At 39.6% G+C, this 14,993-nt stretch overlaps 1 protein-coding gene across 7 annotated transcripts in view; it reads right to left on the bottom strand.

Annotated features, from left to right (window-relative positions):
- Positions 1–14,993, bottom strand: part of LOC125464259 (protein-tyrosine sulfotransferase 2-like) — an 83,266-nt gene that overhangs the window by 60,581 nt on the left and 7,692 nt on the right. The window contains exon 1 of one of the 7 annotated variants that reach the window (XM_048556535.1): positions 6,255–6,276. The exons of 5 other annotated variants lie outside the window; for them this stretch is intronic. The gene's annotated coding sequence lies outside the window, so the exon portion shown is untranslated. Of the gene's footprint in view, positions 1–1,635; positions 1,676–6,254; positions 6,277–14,993 lie in introns of those variants that run through there. One more of the 7 variants, XM_048556534.2, reaches the window with a different exon arrangement.

Below are 14,993 nucleotides of genomic sequence, written 5' to 3'. Positions count from 1 at the left end.
ATTGTTTTTATCTCCATCCAGGCTCCATCTCCAACTATTGTTTACTCTATCCCCCTCCTCAATCTTTTCTCCAGTATAAATACTAACTTTTGCCACGCCATCAGTTCTGAAGTGTCACTGGACCAAAAACATTAATTTTGTTTTCTCTCCATACATGTTAAAACAGATTTTCCAGCAATTTCTGATTTTGCTTCATCATCCTTTGTACTTTTCTGGCCCACCAAAAAATGTGATAGCTTTTTTTGAACTGTTACATTTGCTTTTCTTTTATAGTTTTATGCTGTCTCTTGATTTAGTTATTCATGGATGCCTTTTCTGGAAAGTAGCATTCTTGCTCTTTAGGTGTATAAGTTGGCTCTGTCCCATGGTAAAGTACTTTCTTTGAGCACTTCACACTGATGTGTCATTTTAGTGTACAATGGACAGCTTCTATCTTGTCTGTGGAAATCAGCCACAAAATCAAAATCCAAAAAGCAGTTGCATGCTCCTCCTTTATAAACATTATATCGATCTTGAAAAGGAGGCGTTCACTTTACAGCACATGAATGTTTGCATGTAAAGTCTATTCCCCATCGCTAGATTGGATATAGTCTTCATCCCAGGTTTGGTGCAAAAAAGAAATTATATTTACAAATGTACTAGTCTGCTTATTTCAACCTAAAATAAAAAAGTTAAATTTCACAAAAGCACTCTGCCGTTACATGCTTGTCTAATTTTAGCATTTACACCAGTTACCATTTCAAAAGCCTGCAGACAGACCACAGACCTGTATGCAATTCCAGCTCAAAAATCAAAATCCTGCAATGTTCATCTTTACAGCAGTGTGGGTATATTTACACCCACATGGACAACAGCAGTTCAAAAAGGCAGTTCACCACTGCCCTCAAGGACAATTAGGCATAGATTTTAAAAAAAGCAGCATAGCCTAGCCAATAGTGGCTGTATTTGCTGAACAAATTAAGTTAGTCTTAAATCCTAATTCAACTCAAAGACTGCATTTCATACTCGTCACTCATTATACTCTCTATCCTCTTACCCTTATCCTGCATTCACTAACATCAAAGATGCAAATAATGTAATATGCACATTTCACTGTTTTCTTTCAACTCTAACCTGGTTCCTTTGTCTTTACAGATATTGGAAATGGATTCTAAAGTCCGCAGGGGATGAGCAAAGCAAAGGTGAAGAGACACTCTCACTTAATCCTACTTGCAGTCACCAGTTCAGAAACAGCCAGTATGCATTTTAGCAGCTAAGATTGGCAAGAGGCCCACATGTCAAGCCATTGATCCTTTACACTTGTGTGAAATAGAGGGGAAAAGGAGAGAGAGAAAATGATAATGCAAGGGCTAGCTTGCTAGAGACTGAGGTCACATGTTGGTCCTGTTGCAGAGGGCTAGATGAGGAATTTAATAGGCCAAGCTACAGTACTTCATTCCATTTAATGTTGCATTCAGCTTGTGCTAGATTAAGACAGTATTAGGTTATGTGTGAGAAATTTAAACATGGCACCAAAAGCATTAAGTCAATGCTGCTCATTATGTATACCATCCTACTGCTCACTGCTACCAATTGCTCAGTGCAAATGCTTTTATAGAGATAGCATCATACATACTTTTCACTGGAAATACATACCTGCATCTTGGACCCCTTTTGAGTCTTACATGGCATTGTAGTGCCAAAAGAAAGTAGCATACACCAGTTTAGTTCCCATAACTGAGTCCTTGGATATTTAGGACACATTTGTGTGATTAGTACTGATCACAAGTTACACTCCAGATGGTATTTTATTTCACAACGGAAACAGATTCCAAACTTGGCTCGAATTTGAATAACAAAAATATTGAGGTTTCTTCTGCACGAGGCATTTGAGCTTTCACTTCTCTCATTAACTAATGTAGTATAACATAACAGTAGTTAAAGAGAAACATGCAAACTGTCTCACTTTTTGACAATGTGAAAAGTATTTGTAATTTTAAACTATAAAATCAATTAGCTTCCAAGTATAAAGGCAACTTAGCTGTTAAACAAAACAGAAGTATGAAAATACTCCACTGTTACACATGAAAGGACAGACATTTGTCAGTAATATGCTCTTCTGTAGCTGGCAGGGAAGCAGGCTCAGTCGGAACTAGATTCTAAGTAGTTTAGAGTTAAAAATCAGTGGCCTAATTCACATTTTTTTTGTGGTGCATAACAACTAAGGAGAAAAGGTGCCTACTTCCAGGAAACATTATTCACAACCATTGTGAAACAGAGCTCATGCAAAAGCTTCACAGGTGAGATGCTGCTATGCAACGATCAATATACTATGTCCAGAAAAGGTCTAAGTTTTGCTCAGGAAAAATACAATGATGATCGCAAAACATTTGCTAAAAAACACAAGGCATTGGTTAAAAGGTGCGAAACATGAAAGGACTGGTGACCTTGTTGGGTATTTATTATAGACCTCCAAACAGTGAAAAGTAGAGAGAGCATTCATAGGCAGATTGTGGAAATCTACAGGACAAATACAATAGGTGGCAATTTCAATTAGTTTCACGTAGGCTTGGGGGTGGGGGGGAGGAAGTAGAGTGTTGGGCACAGAGGGGTGAAATTCCTGCAAAGTGTGAAGAACAACTTTCTGAAACAATACATTTCTAGTTCTACCAGGGAGGGCACTGTGCAGGATCTGGTTCTAGAAAATCAGGGAGACCAAGTGGAAAACACACAGTGGAGGAGCAATGGAAAAGTGATCATAAAGATTCAATAAGAAGCTAGAAAAGGATTTTAAAATGTCATGGATTAAGATCTCAGACTAGAAAAGGGCAGATTTTATGGGTCTAAAAGTTGAACTGGAGCACATAAACTGGAAATGCATCTTGGTGAATAAAACGGTGAGTGGAAAATGGGAGAGATGAACAGTGTGCAAATTAGGTACGTACCCAAGAGAAACAAGTACAGGATATCCAAAGGTGGAGTGCGCTGAATGACTAAGGATATTGATAAGAAAATAAGGAAGAAAAAGGAAGCATATAATACATTCCTTAATAATAATTATAATAATAATAGCAACAAAAGGAGGAGGATTCTCTGAAGTGTAGAAGAAAGGCTAAGGCAGAAATAAAAGGTAGTTAACAGGAAGAATGAGGAAAAAGGATGGCATTAAAATAAATGGTAAAATGTGTTTCAAAAACATATAAAGAGTAAAAGGTCAGTTGACGAATAGAGCAAAGCCTTTAAGGATCAAGCAGGGCAAGCTGCTCGCTGAATAAAGAACAAGGCAGAGATACTAAACGAGGATTTTGCTCATGCTCAGTGGTGACACTGGCCCAGTAGAAAAATGTGGTCATTGAGTAACACAAGAAGATGAACGCTTATTTAAGCAATTTCTTTTTAGACTTTTTGTAACTCAAAATGGCAGCTGATTATAGCAACAAAACGCTTTTCCCTGTATCTTCAAGATATGTGCCAACAAATCATTTATTCAAATGATGAATAACGAAAATGTGCTAACAAGGCCTGGATTGAATGCATCCGAAATTGCCCAGAAGAGTAAGGGAACAAATTGATGAACTTTCAAGGTCCCTCTGAATACTAGATTAGTCCTGGGGCAAAGGATGATTGAAATATGACACCATTGTTTAAGAAAGGGGCAAAGGATGACCACAGATATGTCAGCTTGACATCAATAGTGCAAATAACAATGCAGGCTATAACATAGGCTAAGACAAATATACACTTACGGAAAAGCACGTTAGACTGCCAACGTGGCTTTGTGCAGGACCAGCCATGTCTGATTATTTAAATAAAGTTCTTTGGCAAAGTAACAGGCTGTGGATTTTGCATTTTTGTATTTTTAGAAAGCATTTAATATGGCAGGTTAGTTAGCAGATTAGAAATGTTTAGGATTGATGGGTCCTTGGTAGCATGGATTAGAAGCTGGCTAAAAAAGATAGGAAGCAGAGGCTAGGTATAGATAGACAAATCTCAGACAGGAGAGGAGTTGAAAGTAGCACTCCCGATGGATCAGTGTTGGGATACTTGTTCTTTCAGATTTACGTAAATAATTTGGAAGTGGGTTTTGCAGATGATGCAGAATCTAGGGAAAATCATGGAATTGTTAGGATGATGCTGAGTGACCTCAGGAGGGACAGTGAAAAGTTGAATAAAAATCAGCAGGCTTCTGGGAGACAAATTTCAATGCAGCGAAATGTGCAACAATGCATTTTTAGCAAAGAAACAATACAGGTTCAATGGTACAACTTGGTGGGGAGAACAGGGGCAGAGGGCTCAGGGCTCACACACATGATAGGTAAAATGGCCTTTTTCTGTACCGTAAAATTCTATGTTTTATGTACTGAACAATGAGGAGTAAATATTGATGTACTCTATCAAGATGATGGATGTCATTAATAGTACTATCAAACCACACTCGCAAAAGGAATGAGCTGCACACTGAAATGAAGCTCAAGTTCTGACATCATTAAAGCTTTGGTCCTAGTATAGACAAATCATAGAATCCCTACAGTGTGGAAACAGACCGTTCGGCCCAAAAAGTGCACACTGCCCCTCTGAAGAACATCCCCCAGACCAATTCCCAACACATCTAACCTAAACAATCCCTAGGCATAACGGCAATGTAGCATAGCCAATCCACCTACCCTGCACAACTCCCGAAGGAAACCGACAGACATGGGGAGAATGTGCAAACTCCACTCAGACTGTCACCAGAGGCTGGAATTGAACCTGGGTCCCTGGTGCTGTGAGGCAGCAGTGCTAGCCACTGAGAAAGAAAAGAACTGAAATATCAGAAGTGAGGCAAGAATAACTGCTCTCAACATCAAACCGCATTCTACCAAGTATGTCTTCAAGAAACTCCAGCAAAATTGGCAATGGATTCACTAATTCTCAGATGGTTATAGTCATACCAGGCATAAAAGGAAGATGGTTGGAGGTCAGTCATCACATTCCCAGGACAGATCTCAGGAATTCTTCATGGCAGATATTTTCTATTCAAACTTTTAGGAGGTGTTACTATGCAGGTCTGGAGCATGTAGGGCTTGAACCTGGGCCTCTTTGCTCAGAGACAGGGACACTACTGCTGTAGAAAAGCCTAAAGTTTGTCAGTTAAGTACCCTAGACGGAACCATCTTCTGCTGCTTTATCAAATATTTGTGTAAAATTACAGCAATTTAACTTTTGTTTTTAACAATGTTGAATACCATTTGTGACTCCTCAGATGAAGAGGTCTGGTGTCCACATGCAGCAAACCTGGACAATATCTAAACAGGTCACTTATCAGACCAAACTAACATTTACATCACAACAGTACCAGTCAATGGCCATGTCCAACAAGACAGAACCTAACTATCGCCCCTTGACATTAAATGGCATTGCTATCACTGAATCCCCATCTATTAATATCTTGGGAATTACCATTGACGCAAAACTGAGCTGGATTAGGTATTGTGCATAGTGTGGACACAAGAGCAACTGGAGGTTAGGGACATTGTAGCAAGTAACTCACCGCATCCCCAATGCCTGTACACTATTTACAAAGCACAAATCAGGACTGCAAAATTCTCTCCACCGCTCTTGACGAGTGCAGCTCCAATAATCAAGAAATTTGTCACCATCCAGCATGCAGCAGCCCACTGATTAATGCCACATCGACCACCTTATTATTTATTCCCTTAACCACTGCTGCAGAGCTACAGTAGTTTGCCATCTGCAAATTGCAATACAGTAATTCATTAAGGTTCCTCCAACTTGCATTACCTCAAAAAGATAAAATTGCAGCAGAGACATGGAAACAACACCATCCACAAGCTTTCCCCAGACAATCCCGACTTGGAACTGTATGTTATTCATCCACATCACCGGATGATAATCCTTTTTTGAACTCCCCTCCAAAAACAGATCTGTAGTCATCCCTATCAACCAAGGACTGCAGTTGTTCCAAGTGGTAGCTGATAACCATCTTTGAGGACAAGGAGGAATGGACAGCAAATGCTGGCCTCAGCAGTGATGCTTTCATCCTACAAAACAAACTCCAAAAATTGTATGAGCTATTAATTCTACAATTATTCTCTCAAATAGGTGCTTGTATCCACATACCAGATGTAAATTTTACCTTTATTCAAAGCAACCAAACTATAAATGAAAACTTATTTACACACTTTCAATATCAATTTTAAAACTTAAAAAAAACAAAATTCTCTGCCATGCTGTTCTTCCAGAACCATTTCAGTGAAGACTCTTCAGTCACATACCTAATTTGAGACTTCAGGAACTTCAGTTCTTTCACTTCCACTTGCATTCAAACTTCCTATTTTTTAAAAGACAAAGTTTTCTATGGTACTAGAACAGTTAACTACATTTTCATCAAGTGCAATGCACAGAAACCATATCACATGCTTCCTTCCTATTACATCTCAGTCATTTTGCTGATGTGACGTAGTTTTTGTACATTTCCTGTGCTGTGGGGTTTTTAAATTGGTCCGGGGTGAAAGTTAGAAAAGAAATGCAGTATATCTAAGATCACAATCAGCCAAGCAGCAACATTATAGATTCTAATGCAACAAAAATGACCAGACTTTTACATAACCATGTCAATATTATGCTTCCATACATTAAACAAAACCTGTTAATATAATGAGAGCTATCAATTTTCTTTCTCATTGCATGAAGATAACTTTCAGATTTTGAACAAAGAACAAAGAAAATTACAGCACAGGAACAGGCCCTTCGGCCCTCCAAGCCTGCGCCGATCAAGATCCTCTGTCTAACCTGTCATCTATTTTCTAACGGTCTGTGTTCATTTGCTCCCTGCCCATCCATGTACCTGTCCAAATATATCTTAAAAGACGCTAACGTGTCTGTGTCTACCACCTCTGCTGGCAACGCGTTCCAGGCACCCACCACCATCTGTGTAAAGAACTTTTCACGCATATCTCCCCTAAGCTTTCCTCTCCTCACTCTGAACTCATGACCCCTAGTAATTGAGTCCTCCACTCTGGGAAAAAGCTTTTTGCTATTCACCCTGTCTATACCCCTCATGATTTTGTAGATCCTCAATCTCCGTCTTTCTAATGAAAATAATCCTAATCTATTCAACAAACTTGGAGATGGCAGAAAGTGGGGCCATTACATTATGTTTCCACCCAAACCACAACGCTCCAGGATGTAGTGAGGATTTTCTAAGTGAATTGATCCAGCTCTGCATCTACAACAGTCATTGCTGTGTAATTTGGCAGGACAGAGTGCTTTTGTCCAGTTGCCTCTTTCTGTACAATGCAATTCATACTATCGGATTGTCAGATTCAGGCTCCAATAAGCACAAGGCCCATTTCAGGTCAGAACATCAAGTCCACGAACAATTTAAAAATGGAGATTGATAGCAAGTAGTATCAGAGATAATGGGAACTGCAGATGCTGGAGAATTCCAAGATAATAAAATGTGAGGCTGGATGAACACAGCAGGCCAAACAGCATCTCAGGAGCACAAAAGCTGACGTTTCGGGCCTAGACCCTTCATCAGAGAGGGGGATGGGGAGAGGGAACTGGAATAAATAGGGAGAGAGGGGGAGGCGGACCGAAGATGGAGAGTAAAGAAGATAGGTGGAGTCAAGGCCAAAGAGATTACAAGAGAGTTGCAATGGGAGAGAGATTCCCTGAGGTTGGTCCGGAGGGAGGAGGGTAACTTCTTCAGGTTAGGCATCCCTGGAAGAGGCTTCGTAGTGAGGTTAAAATAGTGTCAGAGATAATGGGAACTGCAGATGCTGGAGAATTCCTCTCTCCCTATTTATTCCAGTTCCCTCTCCCCATCCCCCTCTCTGATCAAGGGTCTAGGCCCGAAACGTCAGCTTTTGTGCTCCTGAGATGCTGCTTGGCCTGCTGTATTCATCCAGCCTCACATTTTATTATCTTGATAGCAAGTATCCTTATTTCGTTCTCAAATAGGATCAAATGATCCTTCTAGTTAGCAGATGCATGCCGTGGACAAATATTTTTGTGGCTAAACCAGTAGCATAAACTACTGCTCCCAATTTTGTTCTTGGCGTAATAATTTGATTACAGTGCTGTGGAACTGAAATGTGAGCAATTTTTAACTACATGGTGACCATGAGGATATCACAAACCTTCAAAAATCTATTTACAGGTTTTTGAAAATTTTCAGCAGTTCCATGAAGTCAAACACCGACACACAACAGACACACAACAGACACACAACAGACACACAACAGACACACAACAGACACACAACAGACACACAACAGACACACAACTCAAGTCCTGAAGCCTCAAGATGTCACTCAGCTTGGAATCCCTATCACAATATCGAGTGGCGAATAGAGAAAATGCACACACATACACCTTATCAGAATCCCTACGTAAATTACAGTAAACAGGAAACTAGCCCGTCCTAACAGCTGCATCTACTGACGGACTATGTAGTAGCTGCACAACAGATTTTTTTTTCCTGCAGATTTGGTTGTTCTACTTATTATTTCCACACTACACCACAACAGGATGTCTAAAAGTGCAACCTCTCTCCCTTCTACTTGTGGCTTTTTAAAATTTCAACCCTCAAAAGCAAAAAGGATCCTTTCTTTAAGCTATTCCACATCATAAGCTGCAAACATTTTTGCAACGTCACAACAAAATTTTCTCGAATGGAACAAGTATTTCACAAATAAATGTTGGGAGAGATGATTGATCGAGCCCCTGGGACCACAACAGCAAACAGGATATCCTTCACTTTCAGTAAATCATCAGTGACACTAATACAAAGTATTTTAGACACCAATAAGCTGAATGAAGAAACCACAAAACAGAAAACTATACTGACACATTCAAGCTTGCAGTGAGCACAAATTTGCTGTCAAGCAAATTAAAAAGTTTTCTCCAAATCATGACAAAAAACAGTGGATAGTTATAAATTAAGATGGATGACATGGTGGCTCAGTGGTTAGCACTGCTGCCTCAGTGCCAGGGACTAGGTTCAATCCCAAATTCAGGCAACTGTGTGTGGCATTTGCTCATTCTCCCTGCGTCTAAGTGGACTTCCTCTAGGTGCTCTGGTTTCCTCCCACAGTCCAAAAGATGTACAGATTAGGTGGACTGGTAATACTAAATTGCCAACCATGTCCAGGGATACGTAAATTAGGTGGATTAGCCATGGGAATCACAGGGTTAGAGAGATAACGTAGAAGGGTAAGCCTGGGTGGGATGCTCCTCAGCGTGCACTTGCTGGCGCAAATGACCAGTTTCCACACCATAGGGGGTCTATTCTATTCACTAAGTGTTGGTTACTTATGCAATTGATTAAAACACAGTATCGAGCAAATATCATTGTTTGTAGCATGAATGGATTTTATGACCAATTGTCAACTTCACCTTCAAAAGATTGTGTTATGGCATCGCAGCATGTCTACTTGTACCCAATTTTCCTTCTACCAGTAAGTGACTACTTTGTTATCTCTCAATAAAAAAAGACTTAGAACACAAGCTAAAAGGGAAATCTATGTGGAGAGAACATGAAGTACCCATAGCAGTAGGCAGATTGGTGTCGATTAACCAAGCAACTACTTGTGACCAAAACCCTTAGAATCATACTTATGCACTAACATTTCAGATTCACGCAGCATCATCCCTGCATCTTGTCCAGTATATGCAGGACAAATTCAGAAATGACAGCAGTAGCATATAATCATAGTGATGAGGAAGGGAGTATCCTAAGAGTCCTCAGCATTAACCTCAAAGTTTTGGAGCCAAACACTGCCAAAAAAGCCTTAAGACAGCTAGTACCTCACATCCTCTATAGGCAGATAAATCAAAATGCCATGTTGAATGCCATTTGGAAGTAGTGCGAAATGCACAGAACATGTAGAAGGTCAACTGTTAATCACCAAGGGGGGCTTTGTAGTACTACCTCTGACTAAATTCACTATCTATTTTGACAACATGGTTTGCTGCTTCTTTCCCTCTGTTCTTGATTTTAATTGATTAAAGGTGGTCAAGCTTAGGAGTCAAGATCACAAGATCCAGGTGCATTGACATCCTTCCATTAATCGTACATATTTCCAACAAACACAATTGCATAAATAGTATAACCTGAAGGGTACTGTTAGAAGAGAATCTAATTCTTGCCACATCCTCAGAGATAAGTCACTGACAAGATCCAGTGATCACCTTCAAAAAAAAAAATGAAACGCCATAAAGATGTCAAGTATCTTGCCCCTCCAGCCAAGAAAATATTATTTATTACTACTTCAGGGTTAAATATACTGTGAATCAGCTTTAATTTAAAGGTTCAATTGCAAAAGTAGTCAGTGTGTGAAATTTTCATTCATTCAGGGTTGATTAAAGTGCCAAATAAAAGAATACTTTTTTTCCCCAAGTTTTCATTTGGCCTGGCTTTTATCAAATAAGAATCTGTCGTTAAATTTAGTTTGCTGGCTCTTCAGGGAAAAACCAGATCGCTGTAACATGTAGTCACGTTGACTGTGATGACACTGATTTTTCAGCCTCAACGTTACCAGTAACATTACCATTCCCAACACACAAACTTTAATTTACAGTCATGATGAATTAGCAGTGTTGCTTTAATTGCACTACTCTGCTGAACAACTATCACCAGCTACTTTTCTTGCCCACACTATATAGCAGGTAGCAAATTCCCAAGCAAAACTGGTTGCATTACCCATTAAAAAAAAATCACCTAACTGGCCTAAACATATCCAGCAATTCTATGTTGGGATGGCTGAAATGGACCAGGGCTTTGGGAGCAAGCAGGATGAATAAAGCTATGTCACCATAGTCTTACTGGACTATAGGCTGCTTTATCATTCAAGAGATGACTGGTTGTGCTTTACCACGTCTCAGGTGAGGGAAAGGAGAATCCTTCATGGTAACCTCAGCCAGTGTGGGAATTGAAATCATGCTGTTAGCATCACTTTGCATTGCAAACTATCTATTCAGTTAACTGAGCTAAACTAACCCCAAGTAGGATTAATACAATACATACAAGAGAAACAATATACCAATAAGCCAACTTGTCCTTGGCTCAAAACACATTAATCTTGAATCTGTACACGAGCAATTTACTCAAGATTCTTGACATGTGAAATAATAACATAAAATGCTAAAAGTACTCAGTGTATCAGACAGCATCTGGAAGGAGGTACAGAGTTAACAGTAATGATGCAATTTTTGTTTCTGTTTTCCTGAGCATCTGCTGGCATGGAGTGACTGTGCCACCAAACTATTGTTCCATGGAGAAAACTTCCTGCTCTTTGTTCTACATCCCAGATTTATCTATGATCTTTCAAGCAACACCCATGTACATAAAATTACAGATTACTTTGAATGGTTAGAAGATCTCAGCCTTAGGAAACTCAAGCTGTTGACTCCTCATCCCAAAGCTTAAAACTACAAAGTAACACTATGGCACGTCCAAATTCAGTAATAACCAAGGAATCCCACAATACTTTAAAATCTGGAATGCTCACCCTAAAACACTATTACTAAAGCCATAAAAATTCATTAAACCTTGCTCTAGTAGTTATTTAAAAAAGAAAGATCACACATATCCACTTTGTCAATAAATAGAAAAAAAAATCAATTTCCTTGAAACATGGATTTGCTTTTACTTTGTTAGTACAGACTTGCTGGCACATTCCAGTACTTAAGTAACTCTTCTCATTATTAGAGCATAAAAAGTGAGCAAAGTGATTTCAAAAGCACAATGGTGTTTTCAGTCACAACACTTAGTTGTTTCACCACAGTAGTTTAAAAAGTACTATATAAAATCTCCAAACCAATTTTCTCCCTCCTTTTCATTTTGTCAAATTCTCCCAGCTTTTCTCCTCTCGTAAAAGTACTCATTTTATCCAAGAGTACGTTCTCAAAGTTACAGACATCTTTCAATGCCAGCAAAATGTTGTTTTGACATGTTGGCCTAAATGAAATAAAACAGGATACTCAGTAAAAGGCTCATCCTGCCTTCATCCAACTGCCAAAAATGAATTTCCAAAGTGTCAATGATATTAGAGAAAAGCCAAGATAATATTCCTTCCTGAACCGAGAATATGCTGAGGCCAACAGCTTCTCTCAATGTTGCCCAGTCTGACAGTAACAATATCAGCTCTGATCATTCCTATTCAAAGAAGTTCAGTCTAGATAAAAGTAGCTGCTTGACTGCTTCAACTACTAGTAGAGTGGCCAGAATTCAGCTTTTCTTGAAGAAAACCAGACAATCCGAATTTTATCAAATCTGTTCTGGTACCAGATAGCCTTTAGTTCTAGTATTTCAAAAGCTTGCTGCTTCTCAGTTCACAATGCCCAGCAGCCAGCCCAGGACAGGGCCGAGGAAAAGAAACACAGTAATTGCTAGAGAAATTCAGGGAGTCTGATAGCATCTGTGGAGAGAAACAGTTTTATTTAGAATCCAGTGACCCTTCTTTAGGGGACAGCCGTTTAGACAGGCTGACGCCTATGAAATAGCAGGGAATCCGAAATTAATAATATAAATTACCTAGGCACTGCACAGTGCCAAAAACGTCACCTTACTGTTGAATGTCAGCCTAAATTGCTTACAATCTTTTCCTGGTTGCAAATGTGCATTGACAAAAAGATGCTATAAGATCTACTCTACGTTCACTACCCCTGTATGTTTCTCCAAGCCTCAGACAACACCAATTAATCAGTCTCTCGGCCAGCAAGTGCCTGGGGGTGGGAAGAGAAAGTCCTCACGTTACCCTCGTCAGGCACATGATTCACCAACGCAAAATGCCCATGGGAAAGATGTTGCTCAAACCCAAATAGTCAAAAGAAATGCAATTTCACAGCAAAAAGTAAGCGTGAGTTATCATGCAGTCTTCACTTTATACCGATGTAACAATGTTAGCCACTCAAGAATGTCATGTGAAGCTGCACACTATAACACAAAAGCAAAGTGAAATAACTGCAGAGAAGCTAGCATCCCGTCACCAAGTCACCTTTTATTTACATGTACAGACTACATGGACTCTGACCAACCAGCTCAAAGCCAGTCCCAGGACAAGGGAGATCTTCTAAAATTTCCTGTTTATAACTGTTAGCCAGGGCTTGCTGATTGGCCCAGTTTAACAATCCCAGTCAAGTATTTCAATCAATAAGATCCACCTGGTGCTCGTTTCAGTTATAATACAAAGGCAGCAAGCATCTCTTCATTTAGCTACTTTTTAAAAATTGCAGTGTTGACTCAAAATAGTGACAAGCTGAACTGCACAAAATCTATTGTACCATGAGACATCAAAAGGTTCACAGATGTATCAACAGCAGCATAAAAGTTAATAAATTTATAGCAACTCCATAACAAACACTTGGTATATAGCCAAACATAGGCAAAAATCAGTCAGCAAGCTTGTTCTGCACAGAAGCACTTAGATTGCTTTAAAACAAGCTGATGTCTTTTTTCCCTCATCTGTGGCAACTGATGTCACGAAGAAGGTTACAACAAAGTGAGATAGTTATGAGATATTTCATATTTTGAAAAGGGGACCAGCACTTGAGCAGAAATTTCTTCACCTAGATAGCAGTGAGCCTGTGCAATTTACAAAAAACAAAAGACAAAATATGTATGATCTCAGGGAGTTGGATATAGCCCTTGGGACTCAAGGCATCAAAGGATGGTGGTGGTGGCGGGGGGAAAGAGTCAGGACAGGTTTTTGAACTGGACGATGAGAAATGTTCATAAATGAATGGTACAGCAGGTGTGAAAGACCAACTGGCCTACTTCTGCTCTTATTTGCTGTGCTGCAATCTTACTATTGGATTCCTATCATGACAGCTGGGGAACACTGGAAGTAATCACAGCAGAAATATTGTTCAACCTCAGCATCTTTGATCTCAGCCTCACAAAGAATTTCACACATTTAGCTGGCAGCACAAGTGTCAATTTCAGGAAGCACACTGTATTTATCAAAAGCTGAAAAGGTGTTCCAGAGAACAAAGTTGATGCCAACGTTTTGATTTCTATTTGCAAAAGGTACACCATCAGAAACCTTGATGTTGATGCACAAAGTGTCATTCTTCAGTACACTTATTCCAGTATTTCGGTCTACAGAGCATCAGCAACTGAAGGGTTCGGTGACTTCATTAAGGTGAAGCGGTGCAATCTATTCATGCACACACCAGTGATTTTCTCCACAGCAATCTATTGAAAGACTGCCAAAATTCTGGAAATCTGTGACAAACTATTTCGAGTACAGTTGAAGGAGTGCCCCAAAATAATAAGACATTGTTTCATAGACACATGTTTTGCCAATTAAGTGGTTGGGCTTTACTTCATCACCGATGCTCCAGACTGATAAGCATTACAGCCCCAATTGTTCACTGGAGCTTTGATAATAAATGATATGGATATGGATGTAGAGGAAGGAAAATCAGAACGTGTTTTTTGTGCTTGTAGTGAATGCCAGCACAAAGTATTTAGCACCAACAAAACTCAAGACAGAATTTTTAAATTTTCAGAAGTACTCAAGTGACAGGTACGACTGATTTAAAAAAGCAGCTTTCACAACAAAACTTCCAAGTTAGGCCCTACAAACGCTGTACCTTTCGAAGAATTTTGTGATGGTGTTGAAGCATGGAACTTCATAAAATTTGTGTGGACATGCTGTACAAAGAATTGTGCCTGGAAAATCATTGGATCCTTCATGGTGAAGCACTGCCAGATCAGTGCGGAGAAGTGCCCAATATTTTTCAATAAAACCCAGGGGAGAAAAAAAGTAAATCAGCTCCCATATATTCTACATTGGCATATCTCTTAACACCACACATAAGCAGGAGTGAGTGCCATTAACCTGATCATTTCACCCACGCTGCATGGAACTGTAAGCAATGCATCCATTGTCACTGCCTCTCATTTGATATTTGGCTGTTCACTCCTTGGCTATATTACTGATTTGCCACTTCGCTCAGGGAGTGGAGCAGTGAATAAGGTGGTGAATGAAGCAGGAAGGGCT

Source organism: Stegostoma tigrinum, chromosome 26, assembly GCF_030684315.1.
Source record: "Stegostoma tigrinum isolate sSteTig4 chromosome 26, sSteTig4.hap1, whole genome shotgun sequence".
In the NCBI taxonomy this organism is placed as follows: Eukaryota; Metazoa; Chordata; class Chondrichthyes; order Orectolobiformes; family Stegostomatidae; genus Stegostoma; species Stegostoma tigrinum.
Note: the sequence above shows the minus strand (reverse complement) of the source record. Positions and strands in the feature narration are given on the sequence as shown.